This window comes from Anser brachyrhynchus (assembly GCF_964034855.1).
Source record: "Anser brachyrhynchus genome assembly, chromosome: 3".
Classification (NCBI taxonomy): domain Eukaryota; kingdom Metazoa; phylum Chordata; class Aves; order Anseriformes; family Anatidae; genus Anser; species Anser brachyrhynchus.
In genome coordinates, this window is record NC_137696.1 from 82,636,813 (window position 1) to 82,660,613 (window position 23,801).

The 23,801-nt window shown below is 36.0% G+C and overlaps 1 long non-coding RNA gene across 1 annotated transcript; it reads left to right on the forward strand.

Annotated features, from left to right (window-relative positions):
* Positions 1-8,275: 8,275 nt before the first annotated feature.
* Positions 8,276-23,004, forward strand: LOC308192447. The gene is made up of 3 exons (XR_013948818.1): positions 8,276-8,993; positions 9,105-9,272; positions 22,831-23,004. It is a non-coding gene; the product is annotated as an uncharacterized lncRNA (long non-coding RNA).
* The last annotated feature ends 797 nt before the right edge of the window (positions 23,005-23,801 follow it).

Consider the following 23,801-nt stretch of genomic DNA (forward strand, 5'->3'; position numbering starts at 1 on the left):
TCCCACACATGCTCTTGGGTAGAATGGCAGTACGGCTGCCTATTACACGTGTGTGATTGTGTGATTTCTTCCTGTATTTATTTATTTATTTATTTATTAAGATTTATGTCTTAGCAAATCTGTGTTCATATTCACAGGCACTGGAAAAGACATGTCCTTTTTTACAAAAAGTACTGCCCTTGCCTGTAAGAGAAATACACTTCCAAAGAAGAATTATCTACGTTTAGCATATGATTAAACTTAGCGTGAATAATTAAAGAAATCCATGTAAGTGAGTAATGAGGGAGCAACCTACAGCTCGGATGAAATACTCTGATGTGCAAAAAATAGAGCCAGGTGGGAGTGTGAGAAAACCCTGTGTTGACTACAAGTAGGAAGCAGAGCAAGCTGCTATTATCTGTGGCAGTTAGTTATTCCAAACGAAAACCAAGAGAACTTACCCCTGCTGAAAACAACTGCTCCCAGCACCACCACACATAAATCCTGACATCCTCCCTTTCTCAGGAGCTTTTGAAAAATGTTTTCCACCAAACTTCCCATAGTAGTAGAGCTATTACCAATGCCATACTACTTATAGCTGTAAAAGATTCATGAGGGATTTTTTACGGCAGGCCTTGTGACTCTGAAAAATCCACCCGAATCTTCTCCACTTCATTATTGAAGTATATGCATTCACTTCACACCAGCCCAAGCACTAATCATAAATAAAGTGCAACAAGCACTGCAAGGTAGTACACAAAGTTACATTTCAAAATGTTATGAATAATAATATCAAAAATAGAAGAGAAACGAGACAATAAGAGTGCACAGCTTTAATACAATTAAAACCCAATTAATGTATAATCATTGGCTGACATTCTTTTTTTTTTTTTTTTGATATAATGTATTAAACTAATTTGTAACAGTCATTTTCCTTTAAAGGTTTCATAACCATCCTGCTTTTTCACATCTAAAGTAGGGTTCATCTGTAGTACTAATGACATAACTAAATTTTTTTGATTTATTGTTTTACATAGTTTCATGTCATGGACGTCTTCTCAATAAAATGCTGTTATAATGTCTTTTCTGCTTTGTTACTTCTACTGTAAATTACAAGCCATACAGTTTCTTCACCTCTCCCCCTAATGCTTTGAAATAACTGGGCTTAGTGTAAAGCTTTTCTTTCTGGATCTGGGTGTTTTCTCCATCTCACACTTTGCTTTCCCATCTTCCTAGCTGCCAGTATTTCTAAGCTTCTCTATACGTGATAGTTTTGTACAACTAAGCTAAACAGCATCGGTGGCCTTCTACCTTCTTATGTTCATCCCTGTCATCGTGTTCACCATTCACAGCTTCAAAGGTTTCCCCAGGGGTCCTAGCACAGTAGAAAATCCTGATTATAAGTGACATTTGAGTGGATTTTTAGAATTAGTGTATTAACAATTATACCCAACCTTAGGCTCTTTATTAACAGTATCAAGACTGGAGTCTAGTGCAGAATTCAATGCAGCTGTGTCATCTTTTCATGAAAGCATTTCCAGTGTATGCATTGATCTTAGCAGTGGTCTAAGGATGGGCAAGGAGGTTGGTACTAGCCTTTTCCTAAGTAAAATGGGCATCTTTGGCTTTTTCTGAAGGGTGAAACATGGTTGGAATCAATGAGGCCTGCATCATTTGAGGTAAACACCTTATTTTACCCTACACAACAAAATATTTCCATTTGCAATATTGAGGGCAGCCTGGGAAATATTATATGTATTTTATTTGGAAGGGGTCCTCTGAAATAGGTCTTTGGATGTTATGTAGAAACAAATTTGCAGTCCTAAAAACATTTACGTAATCATCTCTGTATATGCACTTAAGATATAAAGCAGTAGAATGTAACAGTCATGGGACAGCAGCAGTTGTGGATGCTCATGGCTTTGTCAGAGTAGACATAACTCCATAGAAAATGTCATTACCAGTGTTCTAACAATGCACTAAGACACTTTCATCTGCTGTGACGTGTCAGCAATTTTCCTTACTGTTCTGAGGTTAAAGACTAAAGACTATAAGCTGGTATGAATATCTGTGAACTGCTATATTTCAGTGCCAGAAGATTCTTGTTTGCTTGTTTGTATGCCAATTAATTACAAGCGAGTCTTTTCATGAACTGAGATTAGACGCTCTAACTGTAGTCTAAATGTAAGATGGACTCTGCTACCTGCCTGTCAACGCTTTATTAGTATTTCTGTTGTCATATATAACACAGGTCAAATTTAAGAGTAATGAGCCTGTAGAAAAAAACGATGACTACAGATGATAATTGCAGTTATTTCAGATATTGATTAACCTATAAAAAATTAATAACTAATTTAAAATTTTCTTTCCCCATAAGAAACATTTGTTTTTAAGGGCCTACAGAAGAAAAAATTAGATAAGTCAAGTATCAGGACAAGGTGATTACTTAACATCTGTGACCAAGGAAAAGGCTCAAGGAGAAAAATCATCCAACATCTGCACTGTCGGTAAAATACTTGTAAAAAACACAAGTGAAGTGTGATTAATCACCATGGATGTATGATTGAGTCAATTGACTGTTACTTTTTCATGATGATTAATCAGCTACAAAAATTATAATTGTCCCACTTGTAGTGGCTGCATGCTGTGCTTGATGACATCATTTGGGCTACAGATACTCAATGAGTGGTTTTCAAAAGAATATGCAGATGAACCAGAAAGGGTGGGTTAGGTTAAAACTACATTTTGAAGATCATCTCTTGCTTTTGTAACCCAGACTTTGCATTGTTTTAGCAACTCACTAAATGGTCAAAATGTTCTGTTATTCCTATTTTGGAAAATCGTCATCAGATTGAGATAAAATCAGAGGCAAGAATTTTGTCGTTTAACACTATTAAATAATATTTCCATTAGATAACAAAACCAAAAATATTTTCATAGAATTAGATAAATGAATGATACACCCTCAGCATACAGTCTCAGGAATGAGATGGCAGAAAATAAAGAGCTTCCAAAATGGCAAATAAATGTTTAGACAGATGTTAACATAAAAAAATAAAAAAGTACTGGAATTGCTTGCTTTAGATCAGAGGTGAATAGCAGAAAATGATGAGTGCTGAACATGGTGGGAAAAAAAAGTGGGTTATTTATTTACTCTTTTTAGGAATCAAAAACATGAGGTCAACAACAACACAAATATCATATCCAAGAAAAGAGACTTAAAAATGCCTAAACCAACCCAGTTGAATTAATTAATTGCTACTTGGTTTCTGTGGCTACATTTAAACAGTGTGCTCTTCCCAAAAGAGCTGGGAAGTAGGCATCTTCCACCTCCCACCATCTCCAGCCAGGACCCAGCGCCCAAGAGAAAGACACTTGGCCACATTGGCCAAAAGGGAACAGCAGCCTGACTGGGCCAGCCCTCAACCTGGATAATGATCAGGGAAGTGGGACTGTGCTGTGCAATCTAGACATAGCCTTGAGATCAAGACTGTAATACACATATTATAAGGATAGTGACAGCTACTGTAATTATAACAAAACCCCTGTACTTTTAAAAGCATACATGCAGTCATGCTTTAGGGCATGAACCAGCCACTTACTGAGGGTTTAAGAAGCAACTTCCTTTTACAAGCAGGTGTTTCTACTTTTTTTTTTTTTTTTTTCCTAGCAAGGTTTCTTGCACCTTCCTCTAAAGCAGTCAGGATTTGGCATCTGTCAGAGACGGGGACCACACTAGATGGATTGCTGATCTAATCCAGTGTGGCAGCTCCTATGTTCCTACGAAGACTGTGCAAGCTTCATAGCAGATATTGGTTTTGCATGTAAGCCTGAAAATGTCATCCGAGTGTTGAGTGGGTAAAGTGCAGCATTTTATAAACATACAACCCTCAAGGCTCCTAGGGAAAGATTGTTACTTTGGGATCTTGGATAATCTGAAAGGGATGATGTACTAAGATCTGACACAATAACCCAAATGATGAATTATTCCAGGCAATTTTGCCCCATCAGGCTAAATTCAAATATACTAATGGACTGTGCAAAGGACTGTGTGCTGCAAAAACCTCAGCCCCTGTTCTCTCTCACTGTTATTTTAAATGTCTTTGTGCCTACAAAGAAATAGTTGCTTGCAGAGTACAAGATCCTGCTTTAAACCTAAAGTTCAAAGTCTTATTTAGGAAGAGAGATTTTTTAATGGAAAAATTCTTTAAAATCCTCAGAGATAACATCCTTGGAGGAATACCATCTTTTACACTCATTTAAAATAGATTTCCGACTTCTTTCCAGTCTGTTCTAAGCAGGCAATACCTTTCTGAGCTGTACATAAAACCTCACTAATGATCTGTAATGAAGTGCTTCTTTTTGCACATCCAGCATTTTTGCTCTAAAGTTCAAGAAAATAGCACAATTTTGCCAGCACTATTCTCCTTTTAGTACACTGGCTTTGCTTTTGAACTATAGCACTGCCAGTGAAGCTGCAAAGTATAATAATCCTCCGTCTCTTCCCTAGGTTGTCAATGTCTCACTGTCTCACATCCATGGATCTTAAAGTTTGTTTCTGTTCTATTCCTCAAATGTTAACCTCAATGAAAGCACATTTTCTGAAAGCCACAGAAGAAGGAGATTTTTTACAAGGCTTATATTTACAGGAGATAGTCTTGTTAACTTCTTAGATAAGAAAGGGAAACATGGGAGCTCTAGTCTCTTGAGTTTTTCCTAGGTACCTACTAATTGTTAATTATTAGAGACTAACTAAGTCACTGAAGTGAGTCGTTTGGCTGGTGTCTCAAATGCTGTCATTTACTACTACACAAATCAGCCTAGTGATAGAGTGTCTTTAAATTAGGTTACAACCATGCAGTTATTGGACAGGGAGTAATTGATAAAACCATTAGTAACACTTGTAGAGATAACAGCTAGCAAAATCATGCAACCATAATTATTCCTAATGGATACATGCTATAAATTGTAGCAAGAAAAAAATCTTGCATTATCTTTCAATCAAATTTGACAGTCCTGGTAGATTACTGTAGACTAAATGCTCATGTATGAAAAAAAAAAAAAAATGACCTATCAGAATATCTTTGCCTTTTTTTTCCCCCCTTTTCTTTTCCCATCAAATTATGTTTTTTTTTTTTTTCCTTTCTTTTTTCTTTTTTTTTTCTTTTTCCTAATTTCTTTCTTCAGTGGCTTTCAGGCTAAGGAAAATACAGTCCTTATTAGTTGCCTTTACCACAGTGTTTTATATTTTCAGTCAGACACAAGACTTTTTGTAATGTGACAACATGAAAAGAATTACCAGTTTGAATAAATGATTCCAGGTTGCATTACATTTTTCCAACAGCAAAATGTATTCTTTAATAATACATAAAGTTTTATCTGTAGTCTGGTGTTAACATTTGTTTCACTGAACAAAGGCTCCTGTTCTTAGTGCCCTGCCCCACCCCCTTCTGACTTTTCTCCCATCAAAAAATCACTGCCTGTTTCACTGATTTTTCCCCCTTCCTCTGCAAGTGACAAACACCAGAAACTGCCCCTATTGATTAGATCAGCCTTATAGATCACCCATATAGCTTGATTATGTCTTTCCCCCTCCCCCATGTGCAAGTTGACACTTCTTAATCATATGCGTGAAGAGTTTAAGAGGAAATGAGTGAATCAGCCAAAAAAAAAAAAAAAGCAAGCTAATTACATATGGAAATTGATCATATAATAATAACTTCTCAGAAGAGAGGTGCGTTAATTACTGGACTTCTGTAGTACTTTCTAAAATACTTTGCTCCTGTGACTATTTTTGTGAACTTCAAAAGTCACAAATAATTTGTACAGTAATTCTTTTGCTGCAGTGTACCCCACACATTTTCATTTGCACTTTTATGTGCATATTAGCACTTTCATCCCTTAAGAGAGAAGGCAACTCAGGAACACAGCTTAGCTTGAGAGTATTCAGAGACTGCAACTTCCAGGTCCCCTGGTTCAGTGAAGCATCTGATGCTTTATCTTTGAGGCTGATGGAAAGAAGTCCCCGCAAGAAAAATAGTGCTGCAATTAGCATGCACTGGTGCTCTTTTGGCATCCAAGGCAAAGTGGCTGCAAATGCTGAACTCCCTCCGAGCCCAGGGGAGGAGATGATTTGAGAAGAATGTTTGAATTATGCAGCTGGCCACTGATGCTGGTTGTACTGTTGTTGCTCTGCAAATTAACAGAGAAATCTGCTCGCAGCGTGTTATTCAGCACCATATTGCAAGTGGGACTCCATAAAGGTATGAAGATTTTTTTTTCTTCCATTTTCTGTATGCACAAAAGCCAAAAAAAAGAAAGTTCCTTGAAAAGTCACCATCAAAAAATGTTTTCCCAGGCTGGCCCTACCACGGGGCTTACACCAACTTGTAAAAAGGCATGCTGGGCATCCTGAGCAGAACTTTTCCTTTCTGCCTTTTCCCACTCACGTTCCTAAGTCCTTGTGGGCAGCTTCTCTCCTTAGTCATGTTTGTACACTCCAGGGCACAAACACACAATGCTTGCAGAGCATCGCACATCAGAAATGGTACCTTTGCCATCTGCCACTTTGTAGAACTGGAGGAATATCTGTAGTTTACCTTCTTCATTACTTACTGTGAGAAAACTGCTCTGGGCCATGAATTTCGCTGGAAAAGCACAGGCATAAAATGTAGTTAAACCTAAAAAACATGTCCTACTGCAATGTAAGTAACTGTATGCACCGAGGGATTTTTATTTTCCTTCTATTTTACTCTGACACACAGGTCACAGTATACCTATCATTTCTGCATTAGCCAGGCTTAGATTTGCTTAGCAATATTTCTTGGCAACTCCTGAAGTCACACTAAAATGAGTCATCAGCATCTTAACAGCATGCCAAAATGATTCCGTTACTTCTACAAACAAGCACCCCAACTTCTTATTGATTTGCTGCATGCAGATTTAATGAAGATAAGTCAGCATTTACTCAGCAATGATAGAGAGAAGGAGCAAAACATTTGGCCATTTCAGAAATCTCAGGTGTTGCCTCTGCGTGGGAGCAGGGTAAATTTATTTTCTTAGTTCTAAGAAATGATTTAGTAATTGTCTTACTCTGCTGCAGGTAGGGCAGAAGTGAGGGTTCTGTCTTTGCTTTCCAGTGTGGGTGCTGCACTGCTACTGTTAGGTGGTGACACACGCTGCAGTCTTGCAAAAATCTATTGTGTCTAACTCCTCAACTTGACAATCTAAATGGATTAGTTTCATGACTGAAGCAAGGACATCCCCTTATGTATTATATGCATCAAATTTCAAGCAGGTAAATGCTATCCTCATCCTCAATAACCACATCCACTTGATTTTTCTTTCTGAATGATTTGTTGACTGTGAATACAGACCCATACATAAAATGCTGCTTATTACAATATAAAATTGGAATCCAGCCTATATTTATGTGCATTTTTATGATACCACCCCAAACTATAAAAATTCCATTCAGAAATCAAGTTAAAATTCAACATACAACAATCTTTCAGTTAAAATCACAGCTGAGCTTTTAATAATGTTTTTAATGGATTGTTATATGATTATAAACCAGCTTTGAGTATAACAAATTAACTCAGTGAAAATTAGTTCAGGTGAAACCCTTTGATTTTCTTTGTCCTCTAAATTAGAAATTAACCACCCTGGTATATATACTATACCAGAGCTGTACAAGCTTTTAATATATCCAGACTTATACAAAACTCATACTTCCCCCGAGAAAGTTGAGTTTCTAAAGATTTAATTCAAGTTCCAAGGTCAAAGTGAATAGATCTGAATTTCCCCTTAAAATGGGAGTTTCATTCCAATGAGGACTCATCTTCAATTTACTGCTTCTTCCTAAGTTGTGACAATATGGCACATAACATCACATGCAGATAGCAAATCAAGTGCACTGACAGCACAATGCCAAAAAGCGTGCCCAAGAGCACACTGCGAAGGCTAGTTTTAAGATGGGATTCCTTCTTTTTAAACCCAGTTTTAAAAGACTTTTCTAAACTACACTATTGCAACTTTTAAACAAATCCAATACATTTTCTGTGTCTTGCAGAGTGTCACAAGAGTAATGCAAAACAAAATCTCTCACCTATTTTGCAGGCAGCAAAACTGTCTGACAATTATATTTTTCTTTTTGAACACTTTTTTTTCTGTAAATCTAGCTGTCTCCATTATTTAGTTTAAATGATGAAGAATGTAACCACACATTTTAAGGGACATATTTTGGCCTTTATTAAATCTCCTTTAGTAAGCAACTTCAGATTGAGAGATGGAAAATTTTGATTTTCCGCAAAGAAATTGCAGTGATGGAGTTGCCTGGCTGACCCTGTGCTTTGCTTTCCTCATTTTATGGAGTGAGCAGGATGCTGTGTATAGGAAGGCCACCAGACTTAATTATCAACTAGTCCACGTCAGACAGAAACCTGTTATTGACACTCAGAATTTCTCTTAACTGGGAAGCGTGTTGGAGGTTCTCCACAGGTGAGTGAAGGTCCCTGAGCTTTTCTACCTCATCCCAGACTCTGCTGCACCCAGGCCATGGCAACACCTGAGAATTGGCCACATGTGCTTACACTGTGCAGTACAAATCTCTGCAACAATTCATGCTAGGTCTTAGCAAGCTGGTATGTCTATGTAGCAAAGAAAACAGCTGAGGTCCTGGAAACAATCAAAGTCATTAGGAAGGTGTTCCATCTGTGCTAATGAACCACGTGTGTCAGCTGATGAGGCTGCTGTACTGCTAGCTCTGGAGCTGCTTCACTTGGAGCCAGCTCAGGTATCTCTCCAAGGTGCTGTGCTTCATAATGATTCCTGTTGGAGAAATTCATTGTGCTTTTTGTAGCACATCAGAGAGTTAAGTAAGGATAATTACCCTGTTTGACAGATGAGAAAATGAGGAGCAGGCTGCAACTAAATCAGATCCTCCCTTCACTGGAGTCAGTGGTAAAGCTTCTATGATTTGCTACGCCCCAACTCATCACAGTCATTTGCTAAAGGTACAGATAAGGTCTAGGCCCAACCCAATGCAAAATACCCATATCCTGGCTCATTGTCTTCCTTCCTCATTTTTCTATCCCCCAAATTCCTTTCCATTAACTATTTCTAAGGTACAAGACCCTGCCAGAAAGCACTTCTCTGAGAGCTGTACATCTCCAACATGCTGGTAATTTGCTTGTATCAGTGTAGTAGGAAGTTACAAGCCAACACTACAGAAACTGCAGACGGTGAATATCTCACATTCAAATCTTTACAGGGTCTTCAAGGACATGATTTAGGTAAGATTTTTATTTATTTTTTAGTGGGGTGCCAGGAAAAAAAAAAGAAAAGCACCAACATACAAGCATCTGAGGAATATGCTCATGATTACAGCACATGCACTAAAAAAAGACCTCACTTGTGTTACCTGCTATTTGGTATTTTCTTCACAGCCAAGTTTCTGTCCTTGGATAATTTCCATGCTCTTTCTGATTCTTTCCTACACTACAGAAATTAAGCAGTTCTCTGCTGCTTGGATATTGAAATGGAAATAGCACTCAGTAATAAGTCCTCTAATTTATTATGGTATTTTTACAAATGACGTTCTGCATAAACTATTTGCTATAAAAGCGGAAAATGTGCCTGTAGCAGTACTTTGCTGTGGGACTTGTATCTGAATTGGAAATAGGATGGGAAAAATGTGAAGGTGTGTAACTACCAGTCTAAGAGCCACAAATTAAAAATTGGTAGGTTTCTATAAAAATAAAGCACATCAAGAAAGGCAATTCAAAATATCAGGGATAAATAGTAATGAATAACATTAAAGTTAAATTAAAAAAAAATCGCTCCATCCACTAAATGGGTATTTACATGATTATAAGAACTAACATTGTTAAAAAAAATGCTAAGCTCTGGTGTCAGAAATATAAAGCAAATTTAAAGGTGAATTGAATATAACTAAAGCAGGTGACTTTGACAAGAACCTTTAAGAAGTGATTCCAAAGACATGTTATCTAGGAGAGTTAGCCAGGGCAGCAGAATATACACTTAAGAAAGTCAGAGACAACATTCAAGCTGCACAATGTTACCTTTGCTATGTATTATAGATAATATTGCTGTTCTTGAAAAGGTGGCAAGGTTGAAAGTATAAGTTCTGAGGACAAGCTGAACATCTAAATCTATGAAGTCTAGAAAGAAAAATCACTTAAGAGAAGATTTAATTGAAGTATTTAAAATTTTAAATGGAACAGATAATGTCAACATGATCTGCTATTTTCAAAGGGGCACAAGAAGATAGGACAAGAGGAACATAAATGGAAATTAAAGGAGAACAAATTCAGAACAGGCATAAGTGCTCATCCATGATGAGAATAATAAACATGCAAAAATTGGCCTGGCTACTGAGGATTTGAGGCAAAAAGATTGGTGTCATTCTGACAGGATGTGCAGTGGATGTCCTAGGTAAACTGCTGTCAAGTAATAGAGGCATAGACTGGTGAACAAAATGCTTTTCCCATTAACTTTCTGTCTTACTAAAATTATATCTAACTTAAAAATAGTCCTAGAGTTCAGCAGTCTTGCTCTTATCAAGGCAATTGTTAATGTTTAGTCCTGTGAAGTCCTATGCTCATCCTGAAAATTACAAGCAACCTTTATGCAAAGTGGCATAGAAGATATTCTTTTCATTTAGTTGTTCAAAATCAACTTTGAACTTTTATTAAGCCTTTCTCAAGAAGGAATTTATAATTTGTAGGACCAAATCTATGAGAATTACATGTAGAACTATACAATAATTCTTTAGGACAGAAGTTTTTTTGTTTGTTTGTTTTTGTTTTTCTTTTGAGCTACTATAAGAGTAAATACATTTATTTTATTTTATTTAGTTTTTTTTTTTTTAAAAGGAGGTATTACAGGCTGGGATTGATTCTCATTGATGAGAAAAGCTAAGATTTCAAGGGAGTTTTGTATACGTATATATTCATTGCTGAAAACAAAACAAAACCTCTGAGAAACCCATTAATAGCCTAATTCAGGTTCGAAGTATAAACTATGTCCAATCACATAACACATGGTATAAAATGTCATTATAACCAAGGAAAATGTGTGCTTGTGCAGTCCTTGATACAAGATTATATATAAAAGTATAAAATATGCAAATATGATACACACTACTTATTTATGTGTTACTGTTTGCCCAAAAGACTTTGTCAGCAAGGAAGGAAAGTTTTTGTATTTATTTTATTAAGTAATATGTATTAAAATATTAGTGATGTTATTAAGTAATATGTACTGCAATACTAGCAAGGGTCCGGGATTTCCACAGTGGTGAACATTCAAAGACAGAAGTGTTATAAGTTTTAACTTTTAGATTAAAAAAATTCAAAGTAAATCAGTACATTAGAGAACAACTGGAGAAATCAGCTCTTCAGAGCCCAGAAACAAGATAAATACAAGCAGCTGGGTAAACATTGCTTAGTGATGGACTGGAATAGAGGCAATATTGCTCTAATTTTGAAAAGGTATGGCAATACCTTTGACAAAAAAAAAAAAAAGACAAAAAAGAAGCAAAACCACTCCACCTTAAAGGGGAAATTAGGGGGTTCACAACAGAAAAAGCAGAAAATTTTGAAGGGAAAGGAATCTGTGAAGAACTGCCCAAACAGATGTTAGTGATCATGAGTTATGGTATGTATTATTTTAGGGGATTTTGCCTCCTCCCTGTTTATTTAGTTTCACAAGTTTGATGTGTTTCTATCACTATCTTGGAATGTTAATATTGAATTATTGGACCAGATATTGTCATCCTTCCTGTACAGGGATAAAGCAAGCAATTTTTTTTGGAACCTGTGCATAAAGCTTGCTTTATGGGGTCTCAGGTAACCCATTCAGCAGCTGAATTTTCCGGAAACAAGTTCTAAGAAGTGTAGGCTGCTATTGTAAATATCCATCTATCAAGATTCCCAAAGAAGTCATAATTATCTTATAGCTTAGAATACTGATCCATCTTTTAGGACAGATGGCATTAAAGAAATCCTGAAAAAAAATATCCCACAGTAACTAAGCAGGCATTCCACATCAAGGGCAGTCATTATTAATCTTAAATGTGTTTAGGTATGGTAATGTTTATTTATGGCACCAAAATAGCCTTCAGTGTTCCTTTTCATAATGATATACAATAATCAGGAAGTCAAGCTTAATGGAAGCAATTTCATGCTTGTAGTTTCTGATTACAGAATTTCCCGTGTCCCTCTGTGTCCCCCAAAACCATAGATTCCCCCATGTAATGTCACTGCATGGCAGTGCTCAAGCTGTTTTATTTGCTTCCTGCACAACCATATCTCAACAACTGGATATCAATTATTTAATACTGCTTATCCATTTTGTGGACTGATAACATTTGCATGGAAAATTGGAGTGACGTAAAATGAAATGTCATCTAACTTGCACATGTGCACACACTCAGCTCTATCTTTTGGAACTGGAGACCGCCTGAAATCACCAAAGACTCAAGGAAAAGGGTCAGTCATCCAGTATCTACAGGCAAAACAGTGAGGGTTGAGTGAGGACAGGCAGTGACACAAGAATATGATAACACCCACAGGGCCTACTGTTATGCAGCTGCAGTGGTCCAGCTTGCTCCCTCCCACCTCAGAATAAGCTAAGTTCTTATTTCGTAACCAGTAGTGGAGCAGTGTAACAGCACAGTAATAGTTTAGACAAGGCCAGTATTGCTCATAGTAATTAACAGATTTACTTGTAAATGCTCAATAAATTAATTCAGTACTTAGGGAGTAAGTGCTATAATATTAGGAAAGATATCTGTTTTATTCTTTTTTCCTTTTAATTCATAACCAAGAGGTTGAAGTAATAGCTCTAAGGACTTTTGTGTGTGTGTGTTTAGCTAAGTCACTCATCCTAGTTCAAGCAGGGGGTATTAATTAAAAAGTCTGAACTCTGTGTTTGCCCTCCCTCGCCAATATTTATATTTTCTTCAAACAACACAAAGTAGCTGGTTGATAAGGGAATGTTTCAGTCATTTTCAATTAACTGTAAAGTATTTTTTTTATTATTATTTTTTGTTTACTGTAGTCTGGTTTCTGGTTAACTGACCAACAGAACAATGATGGCTATTTTATACTACAGAGACAATGCTGACAGGCAGTATAATGAGAGAAACTGTCTCAGATTTTCTTATTAACAAGTGTAGGCAAAGCCCCCATTGGCCCTGCTAAATGGGTAATAGCATATTACTCTATCGGTGGAGGTCTTTAGGAGATTACAGACAAAGTTGGTTAATTAGTGGGATCTGAAGTGTTACTTCTAACACTGTCCCAGCTCTGCAGTTTTCCTACAGTTTCTAATTATTTGCCTTTGAATAAGAATACAGTTCCAGATTTCCCAACCTGATTATTTCATAAAATCTGAATGGATAATCAAGCACTACTTATTTCAATCAAAATACAGTCAAATTGAGCTTAACCACAGATGTATGCATACGGCAGATTTGGTATTGATATTGATTTTCCAGTAAATCATCTTAAGTTCAAATGATCAAAAATCAAGACAGGTCAACATCAAAGAAACAGGAATATTGGCATAAAAGCAAGCTCTCTTGATTGGTACAAATTAAAAGATCATTTATTAGTGATTATGCTGTATAATACTGCCAGTGCCAAATGAATGCAATTAAGATGAAATGGGCCCCTGCAGCTACAGGGGTTAATAAAGACTGAATTCCTAATGATTTTTCCATTAATTATGAAGATGTCCACAAAACAGCTTTAACAAAGCTGTGGCCACCTCAGACAAATCTTTGTAATCTGTATAAAATGCCTCCCTTAATTGACATGTTATTGGGATAATGTAAAGATTTAACAACTCTGAAATTATTACATTGCAAATGAAGGTATTTTGTTAAGAATGCAAAACCTGGGGTGTAGAAGAAATGCAACAGCTATACTTGTTTTGACCGTCTGGAAAAAAACCTACGTTGATTGAAGTCTAAAACTGCTTACCTCCTTATTAGAAACATTGCTGTATATTTGCTGAAATCAAGAAGCCTTCACCTCCCCAAAGCACTTGTATTTTTCAAGGGCTAGGGAGGCAAGGAGTATGAAATAGGGGAAAAAAAGAAACATTTGAGAAAGCACTCTCCCTAACACTGCTATGGGACTAGAGGAGCTGCCTCTACAGACATCTAGTTTATCTTCTGAGTATGAACGTGGCTCTAAAAGTTTGGGTATGATGAAAAAATAATGCCTTACTTTGGAAAGCTGCTTACCTGAAAATGCATTCCCCAGGACCCTCACTATAGGGTCTCCCAGCCCTGATGTGTGACTGTTGGACATTTCCAGAGCAAGAGAAGAGCCTGACCTTTCTATGGGAAGGGTAAAACCAGATAGTGCCTTTCTCTCCTTTTCTTTTTTGTTCGTTATTGACAGAGCTTTCTCTGATTGTTTCTAAGTGCAGGCTTGCCAGTCTTTTGGCTATTTCTTGCTTATTCATGGGATTTCCTCAGGATTTTTAACTGATTCATTTTCATCAGTATCATAATTAGCTCTCATCTGTCAGTTAACAAGGAAAAAACCCCAAAAGATATAAAAATGAGGAGATTGCATGGATGCTCAATTAGGCACCTGTTGCCTCTCAGCATTAAGTTAATTTCCCTGCTAATTATACATGTTTTTCATAATCTCTGACTCTCTGTTTTCTGTTTTCAAGATAACATCAGCATTTATTTTTTTTTTGGGTGTGTTTGGATTTCAAACAATTAGATCTGCCTGAAGGGAACTCCAGAGTATTTGCAGATGGCTGTATTCCCAGGTAAAAGATAATTTTCCTGCAGACATTCCCACCAGCTCCTGTAAATGGGATGAAGAAATTTAAGTCACAAGTAACCTGTCCAGTTATGCAAATATCATCGAACTTTAAATAGGGTGAGGACAAGTTTATGTCTGCTCCAAACAAAAATAAATCCTGCATTTTAATATGCAAAACCATGTTGTAGAAGCAATCACATAGACAAGGATACTGAGAAGCTATAATCAGCCCAAAGAAAGCCGAAGAAACTCATTGGAAAAAGCCAGAGTAGTCAGTAAGTACAGGGATAAAAGAAAACTCTTCAAAATTCTTTGCATTGTTGCTAAACTAGGAAATTAAGCCAGATATTTCATATGCATTCATGTAAAAATGTAACAGGTAAAGACACAGCATTATTAATTAATTGGTATGTAGTCAGGACTAAAAGTTATCTGTGTAGGGCCCCAAAACTAAACAAATATTTCAGTTTTCAATAAGAACATCACCCATAGGGCCACCAAGGAAATGCAATGTGGTTAATAACATAAGGGTTCCACATCAGGAAATGAAATTCTGAGCTTAATGCATTTTGGAGTAAAGCTATTCACTACATTTTTTTAAATGAGCACAAATGGGAAATTGCTAAGTGACTAACTTAGATGTAAGCTGTAAATGGGAAACTGCTAAATGATGAACTTAGAGGTTAGAACAACTTGTGTTGTTCAAACTGTTGATTACATTTTCTTCTGGGGAGAGAGGTTGCAAATGTGAAAAGTCTCAGGGAACACTTGAGAATACAGGCTGACTCCTAGATAATAAATTCCTTGAAGTCATACTAAAGAGGAGACTTAGTGTGGGTAAAATTGAAGAAGTCAATACTGATTTTGTCATTGGAAGTCATGCCTCACAATGTTACAAGAGGTCTTTAAAGAAATCAGGAGATATTTGTTAGTTTCATTTTATCAATATGATCACCATGAATTTTCAAAAATGTTCTGATAAATCATATTTTAGAATCTATCACCCCTGGAGGTTCCTTTTTCTCTCTGCTGACAGTAGATGGGAACCCAGACACTTGCCTGGATTTGGACAACTGAATAGAATGGTGAAACTTATGCAATATTTAATCAAGAAAAAAGATGAAGACTCTCAGTAGGAGGTTCTGAGTCTGAGAGTCTGGAAATAGAAATGCTGACCTGCAGCTGGTCATAGCTTCTTCTCTGACTTGAGGCCCAGGTATAGAAGACAGAAAGACTGACCACTTTCTTTCTGTACCCATTTCCTTACTAGCTTTTGGCTCATCCATGTACCTTTGTAGCTTTATCACTAACGTGCTCCTTCTACTTACTTGTACTACTTGTTGCTTAAATCTTGCTTAAATCTTATCTACTTATAATTTAACTCTTTCTGCAACAACCTTCCCCCCCCCCCCCCCCCCCAGTCTACCTTATCCCAGTTGTGGTTTTATAGTATGGAATAGCTCACTGGTCTTTGGTCAGAGTTCTTCCTCTAGTCTTTGGCTCAGTTCATTTTTCTCCCATTTTCTTTTGATGATCCATGATTTTGCCATTTTCAGAACTACATTTTCTCCCTAGTTCCTCGCCTTGGTGCATCTTTTTGATTTCTCTGAATTCTATCTAGCTCAACTGTCATATCTCATCTAAATTCCTAATGTTCACTAATTGGACTAATGATCATTAGTTGTATGCACTATTGCACTATGCAAGTGCATTGGAATTTTCTTGACATGAATTGTGATGACACATTTAGAAAACAAATAAACAACAACAACAACAAAAAACAGAGTGTGCATTGCATGTATAAAAGTTAGAAATATTTAATTGGTCTCATTTTACAGGGTATTCTTACAAGACTTAGTACTAAACAACAACAACAACAAAAATCTGATATATATAATGTATTTAGGTGTGAAATTGGATTTTCAAAATAAAGATAAAATTCATTCACTTCAGTGATGTTGCACAAGGGATAAATTGGCCTTTTAGTCATTTTATTGCACCTGCAAACTCATACCTCATGCCTTATCTTTGTCTGATCTGCTATCAAATACTTATTCATACAGCAAATAACTTATTTGACTCTTTAGTAAAAAGACACCAAATTCAAATGATATCTGCTAGGCCAATAAATACGAAAATGCTGGCAAATGTTCATGAATAAATCCCCATAATCTTACTTATTAGATTTTCATCCATACAGGATATGTAAGGAAGAATATTGTAGAGGAACTGGGTCTAATTTTCATCTCTGTGGTATAAATCAGGAGTAGCTCTTTGGTAGTCGATAAAATTATACTGCTATACAGAATAAGTATTCTTTTTATTTATTTATTTGTTTTTAATGTTTCACCACTGTTGGTTTAACAAAAATCTGAGAAGTAGAAAAATATTCAGATTTTATTATAATTATTTCCCCCATAATTAAAACTTAGACTTTTTCCTGCACTAATTATTATAGTCATTGATTTTTAGAACACACTGTGGGGTTGTTTTGCAAATATGCTAGGTGAATCACCAGTGAGCAGAGAATTTAAAGAAATAAGCCTGTTATTAGACAGAGAGCAGTTATTTTTGTGTATAGTTGTACATGTGTATTATTTTCAGAAATATTTATATAGAATTTGTTACAAATTTTACATATTCTGCACTTACAATTGATTCAGGGTTAAAATTTGTGGTGATTTCCATCTTTTTGTCAGTTTGTCAGCATTTTGGTAAAGTTTATGAAATGGTTGTGAACTATGTAAGGAAGTACTATTCATTGATGATACAAATAAAGCAACTGGGGGAGAGAATTATGACCTAACATTTAACATGCATGCTTATAGTTATATACACTTCAGTCATACAAATCAAAAATTGGTGTGGGTTGCGCTGCATTGAAAATGCAGCTATAAACCATGCTGTAAACTATCATAGACTTAAGAGTTATGAAAGTGGGGAACTACAGCTGAATGGAGATTCAAGTTTCTGTTGAAGCTCCATGGCTGCTTTTGGGTCCTACCTAGTCTGTAGAATGTGACTATGTATTTTTATGTAAATTAACTGCATGCATGTTACTCAGTCATCAATTCTGCTTTATCTTGTTCCAGTTGATCAATATTGTGTGAAATACCAGCTTCTGCAAAGGGAAATAACCTGCACTAATTGCCTCTAGAACAGTGTCTTACAGGTTCACTTCCTCACATCCTCCTTTCCTTTTCCTCCTCAAACAAACTGAAGAATTAATAATCAATATAGGCATAACATAGACTTCCAGATGCTTTGAAACATCCTAATAACACATTTAAAAGCAGTTTAGTTAGCATCTGCAGTGCCTGGTGCCTTTATGTAGACCTGTAATACCTTCATAAACACATACAATTCTGTAACATGTTGGCATTATTTCTGGTTGTGTTACACCCTAAGGCAGAGGCAATCCAGATTTGCTATCTGTTTCATAAGATCTTACTAAAAATATGGTTGAATTGCTTCTTAGCCTTACGGGATGTTGGGATATTAATCACATATGAGTCTTCTGTCTTCTGTTGCTCGTGACCATAGTTGCTGTTCTGGATAAGTTTAGAACAATTTTTAGATGCTAACAGCTTCTGGTTTACACATTTATACATCTGGCAAAGTCTCTGTCATCAGCTTGTTACAGTGTAGATTTTCTCTGTTACATTTTCTACTGAATAAAGTTTGAGCAGGTGAAAACTCCAGGTTCTGACGCCAACACTTTGCAATTTACCTGTGCTGAATATACCTCATAGAATGACCATCCAGTCTTCTTTTAGCAGTGTGTTTCTGTATCTTTAATCTGTAAGATTAAGGGCAAGAGAGCAAAATTTACCTATTTACATACTCCCATGCAAACTGCTTAAATATGTGTCTGTGAAAATATTGCTAATTGTTATTGCTACTAGCTCTGGTAGGTTGTGTTTAGCAAAGGAGTTCCTACAGCACCTGCTTAGTAGATGTTATCTTCCACTCAGGATACCAGAGTGAAGAGGGAACAAATAAGTTTGAACGATACATACCACAGAACAACTTGTTACCTGGTTATTCATTTTCATAACAACAAATCAACAACAGCAGAGGAAAAAAAATCTGAATTGCAGGATCTGTCAGACTCAGCCTGTATTTTGCTTAGCCTTCCCACTGGCTAGGAGAGTATCCCAAATGTCTCCCAGTTTTTTGATTTCCTTGTTCTTTCAAAAAGAATAAATTTCTTGATATCTATTCTTTGGTTTGATGAAGTGAACACAAATATATTTGATCAGAGTGGCATAGAATATATGCAGAGCAGGAACCATACCTTTTTAAAATCTCACTTAGACCACTGTTTTGCATTTTAGATCACTTTCTTTATTACGACTTACCTCTGTATGACCTCCATCTTGTACAGTTTGCAGAAAGGAGCAAAAGCATGCTACTGTCTATTACATCTTAGGATACTACATAGAATCTCTATAACAAGAGTTATAAAAGTCAACACTTTTATGCCCAATTCCAATGTTTAAAGCTGTAGCAAAGTCTTGGTGTGGAGTAACTACAGAGTGCAGATCTTAATGCAATACATGTTATCGTGAGGAGATTCCCTAGTTCCCTGATGAAAAAACTGATGATGACACTGCTCTTGGTGACAGGCAGGAGTGAGCTTTTCCTTCTTTTCTTTTTCTCAGAACTTTTACTTTATCTGAGAACCCTGTCTGCAACAGTCTGCATCACTGTAGTGCAGAACAATACGTAGCTTTAGGTCAATCATTGCAGTTGCACAGTGGTATGGATACTAACTTTGAGCTGAACTTTTCACCTGGCACTTTGATAACGTTGACCTGAATTTCTATGAATTCTTTTCCATTTATTCACACATGTAGTTATATCTTGGTGCATGCCTAAAGCACATCCTTTCTTAAACAATGGCAGAGTGGTTCCATTGACATGTTTAGCCTTTTACACATTATTGTGCTACTTGTGACAGATCTTAAGTGAGCCAAATAGAGCTTTCTTAGAGGAATTTAAATACTATTCCTAAAAAAAATTAAACATTTCTCCTTTGATTTGGAAGGAAAAATAATAATAATAATAATAAAAAGAGTGGCAAGCTTTCCAGCTTTTGGAGTTATGACCACTGAAAATGCGTATGATATCCAAGAAGCAAATAAATGAAACTTAAAAGACTGACTTGCTAAACAAATAGGGGAAATTTACACCATAATGAACAAAAGTTTTCTCTGTAGTTTAACATTTTACCTCATATCTGCTAGTGTTCAAGTAATTTAGAAAGCTGGTATCCTTGTAATAATTGTAATGTTTTTTCACTCCTGTACTTAATATGCAGCTCCCAGTTATGCTAATTGCCATTTCATGCATAAGTTAAGAATATAATATGATAGTAAAGATGGATAGTATCTCAGGATGTCCCAAAATGTAAAAAACAAAACAAAACATTAAGACAGTCTGTCCTAACATATGTCATTTCAATATTTTATGAGGAAAGAAGTTACAAAAAGATACAACAGGTGACATACAGGTGAGAAAAGAAACCAATTGTTCTCTAGTTGAGATATCCATCAGATTCAAGTATCATTAATTCTGACATCTTTTAGGAGATAAATCCAGATTTACAGTATGGGGTGAAAGCAGAAAATGAATGGTTGAATGCTTGTATACAGGGAGCCTTTGAGATGGTTCTTTTTTCTCTTTCCTTAAGGACAAAGTATTTGATAGCTGATATCTATAAGAAAATGTGCTGCTATTGTTCAGGTGCATTACCAATTTTAAAATATTTGCTAAATCTTGGTACAACCACATTTCTATTTTCAGCTTCTAAAGGTATATTTCAGTGTTCTTGATGCTGTTAAAAAACCAAAGCATTGCACTGAAATGCAGACAGTGTAGAAATATTGTGTTAAGAAACAGAATACTGTTTCCTTTGACTACAAAGTAAGCATCTGGAGTACAAAAGACCCTTCCAGAGTGCAGAAAACATGTTGGAAAAATACAAGAATATTCTGAAAAAAAAGAAGTGTGCGTGTATATATATATATGTACATATATATACACATAAAAAAATCATTAGACTTTTAAGTTTGCATTTTGTAAAATATGATTTGTATTTTAAGCAAAAATACATGTTAAAATATTAGTTAAAATCTTGTTGGCTAGACAACAGCAAGAGCAAATTTTTTACTGGGAAAGATAGCATAAGGCAGTGAAACAATCTACAGTAAATACAATGTTCAGACCTCTCTCTGCCTTTCACATTCTTCTACAAAGCTTTTGAAGGTCAACAAGGAACCACAGGCTTAAGAGACTCTCTCTATTCTAACACATGGCTAATGGACTACCTATTCCAACGTATAATACTGGGGTCTGTTGAGTTACACACAACTCTGAAGGTTTTCCAGGAGCTGATACATAGTGATAGCAGGGGAAAGTTCCCAGTTTTCATTGTAAAGGTGCTAGATGTCACTCTAAGTTGTTGCACTTTCACCTCAGAAGCCTGGGTCTAATCACAGAGAAGTGAATAATAAAGTAGATTTGAGCCTTTCACACTACTAAACAACAACTGCTACACAGTTTTAAGCAATTGTCCATATCCTCATTTTATAAGAGAATCAACTATCAGAAAGATTTACGTTTAATAAGGAGATATTTCTAAAAACATCCACAATCACTTCCCTCTAGTTTGTCTTAGTCTTCTGTTTCATTATCTCTAGTTAAGACAGAAAATGTTTTGTCAGTCTGAACATTAGATAACAATAATCATGCTTCATTTTCCCCAAAATTTTCAGTTGATTTGTAGCATGTAAATCAAAGCTGGATATTAAAAGGAATAATATTGCAAAGATAATCTTCAAAAGTAAGACATAATGCATATCACTTAATCCTCATTTACTGAGAGGTACAGTTTATTGGAAAAATAGTATATTTCATGTATTTTTCCTGTACATTAATTTAGTATATCTATTGTAGAATCCCTTGTGTATTTCCCTATATTTGGTTAAGATGTTTGTAAAGCTGATAATTAGAAAATCAGTTTCATTCCCCTTAGTTTCCTAGGTCATAGGTGATATACTTCTCAGCTTCTGAGATAGATGTTTCACAATTATATTTTTATACTTAACCATGTCTCCTAATTTGTTATTTTCAGAAAAGACTAAATATATTTGTTGGAATTCCAGAACAGTAAGATAGCACCTCATGGGAATTAGAAATATTTACATCTAGGATGCTATTTTAGTCTTTTTTTTTTGTAAGTCAAGTTTCTAGCTCTATAGAAGACATTTATTACTGCCTTGAAAATTATCATATAGCTCCATATATAAGCAATGAAGGCATCTATGGAGATGACAAGCATCCTATAGTTCCTGTAAAAAAAAGTAGGATTTGCAGGTCATAAACATACCTAGCAAAAATATTGGTATTCAACATGAGGCTTTTCAGCCTGTAATCTTTGGTCAGTGTTTTTCTATTATCTGGTAATACTCTAGGTTGCAAGAGAGGGACAGAACGAGTGGGATACCAAATAAGTCTGGTACCATTTTACTTATTCCTCATCAGAATTTGATGAAGTGAAAGAACTTCTGACCAATTTCTTCCTTTGAAACCCCAGGCTCTGCATAGCTAAGCTTTTTACCTCTGCCACCTGCGGAAATCAAACCAGAGTCTTGTGATGAGTGATACCCAGCTGAGCTGGTTCCTTCTGTTTTAGAAGAATAGGAAGGAAAAAAGAAACCCAGCCCTCTTCTGTACTGTACTCTTTTTTTTTTTTTTTTTTTTCTGGTTTGATATTTGTTCCTTTTAGTGTAGTGTGGAAAGAAATATTCATAAACAGCCTTGCATCCTATCCTTCACTAAACCAAGAACGGCACTGAGGTAAATCAGAGAACATGAACAAAACTGTGCAAGCACAAACTGCTTTTAACCGTGTTTCATCATTAGGAAAAAAAAAGAAAGAAAGAGAAAGGACAAGGAAGCCATCAGTATAGAGGAAATGCTAAAAAGTCTATATATTATTTTGAATTGCCTCAATAATGTATCATAATTGCAGAGACAACCTTGAAGAATGAATACAGGAGAATCATAAAGATATCCATGAATGAAAACCAGGAAGACCAATCAAAAAGCCAAGGCAAGTTCCTTTTATTTCTCCATTAGCTATAGCCCAGGGAGGGTATTTGAACAATAATAACATCACAAGAAATTTACAGAGGGCAGAACAAAATGAACATCCTTAGTAGCATTTTTCCATTTATCTCAAATTCCTTTGAAAAAAATCTAACAACAGGTGGGCTTCAATGTGAGGCCATGCAACCTGACAGTGCAATTCATTGCAGTAAGTCTCAGGACTCACTGCAACAAAATATGCATATACACATCTTCCTCAAAAGGGACATACCACCACAGTTCAAGGCAGTGAAACTGCACTGAGCAGTATTGATCACTATGGTTTAGTCTTTCTTTAACATATCATTTAATTGAGTGTTAAGATATCACAGAACATTGTGTCGTGGCAATTATAGAAAGCCTTGGGTGGTGTTAAAAGACATGAAGCCGAAGGCCAGGTGACTACCAGCTCTTGAAAATTATAATCAAAAAAATAATCTACCTTCAGAAACACACTGTTCTAACCTTTTATTGCTTTTAGGAAATAGAATACATAAACAAAACCAAACATGTGCCGAATAAGTTATTTACTGAGAATTATGGTCAAGAGTATAAATATCAGGTATTAATATCAAGTTCCCAAAGAACTCTTTAACTGTGTTTTCTGAGCTGTGGGGTAAGAGCCTTCACACAGGCAGTTCTCAGCTCACGGTGACAGTACCACCCACGTGTGTGGTCAATGGTAACTTGCTGCCTTGGGCTACAGGTATTCCTTTTTTCCCTCTTGGTTTTGCTCTCAACACCAGCTTCAGTAATCCAGGAGGGATGTTGACCTCAGGCTAAGACAGCAGAGCTGCACCAAGGAAGGCTGAGGTTGGTGGCACAGTTAATAACTTACAGTTATAAGGGGAATGA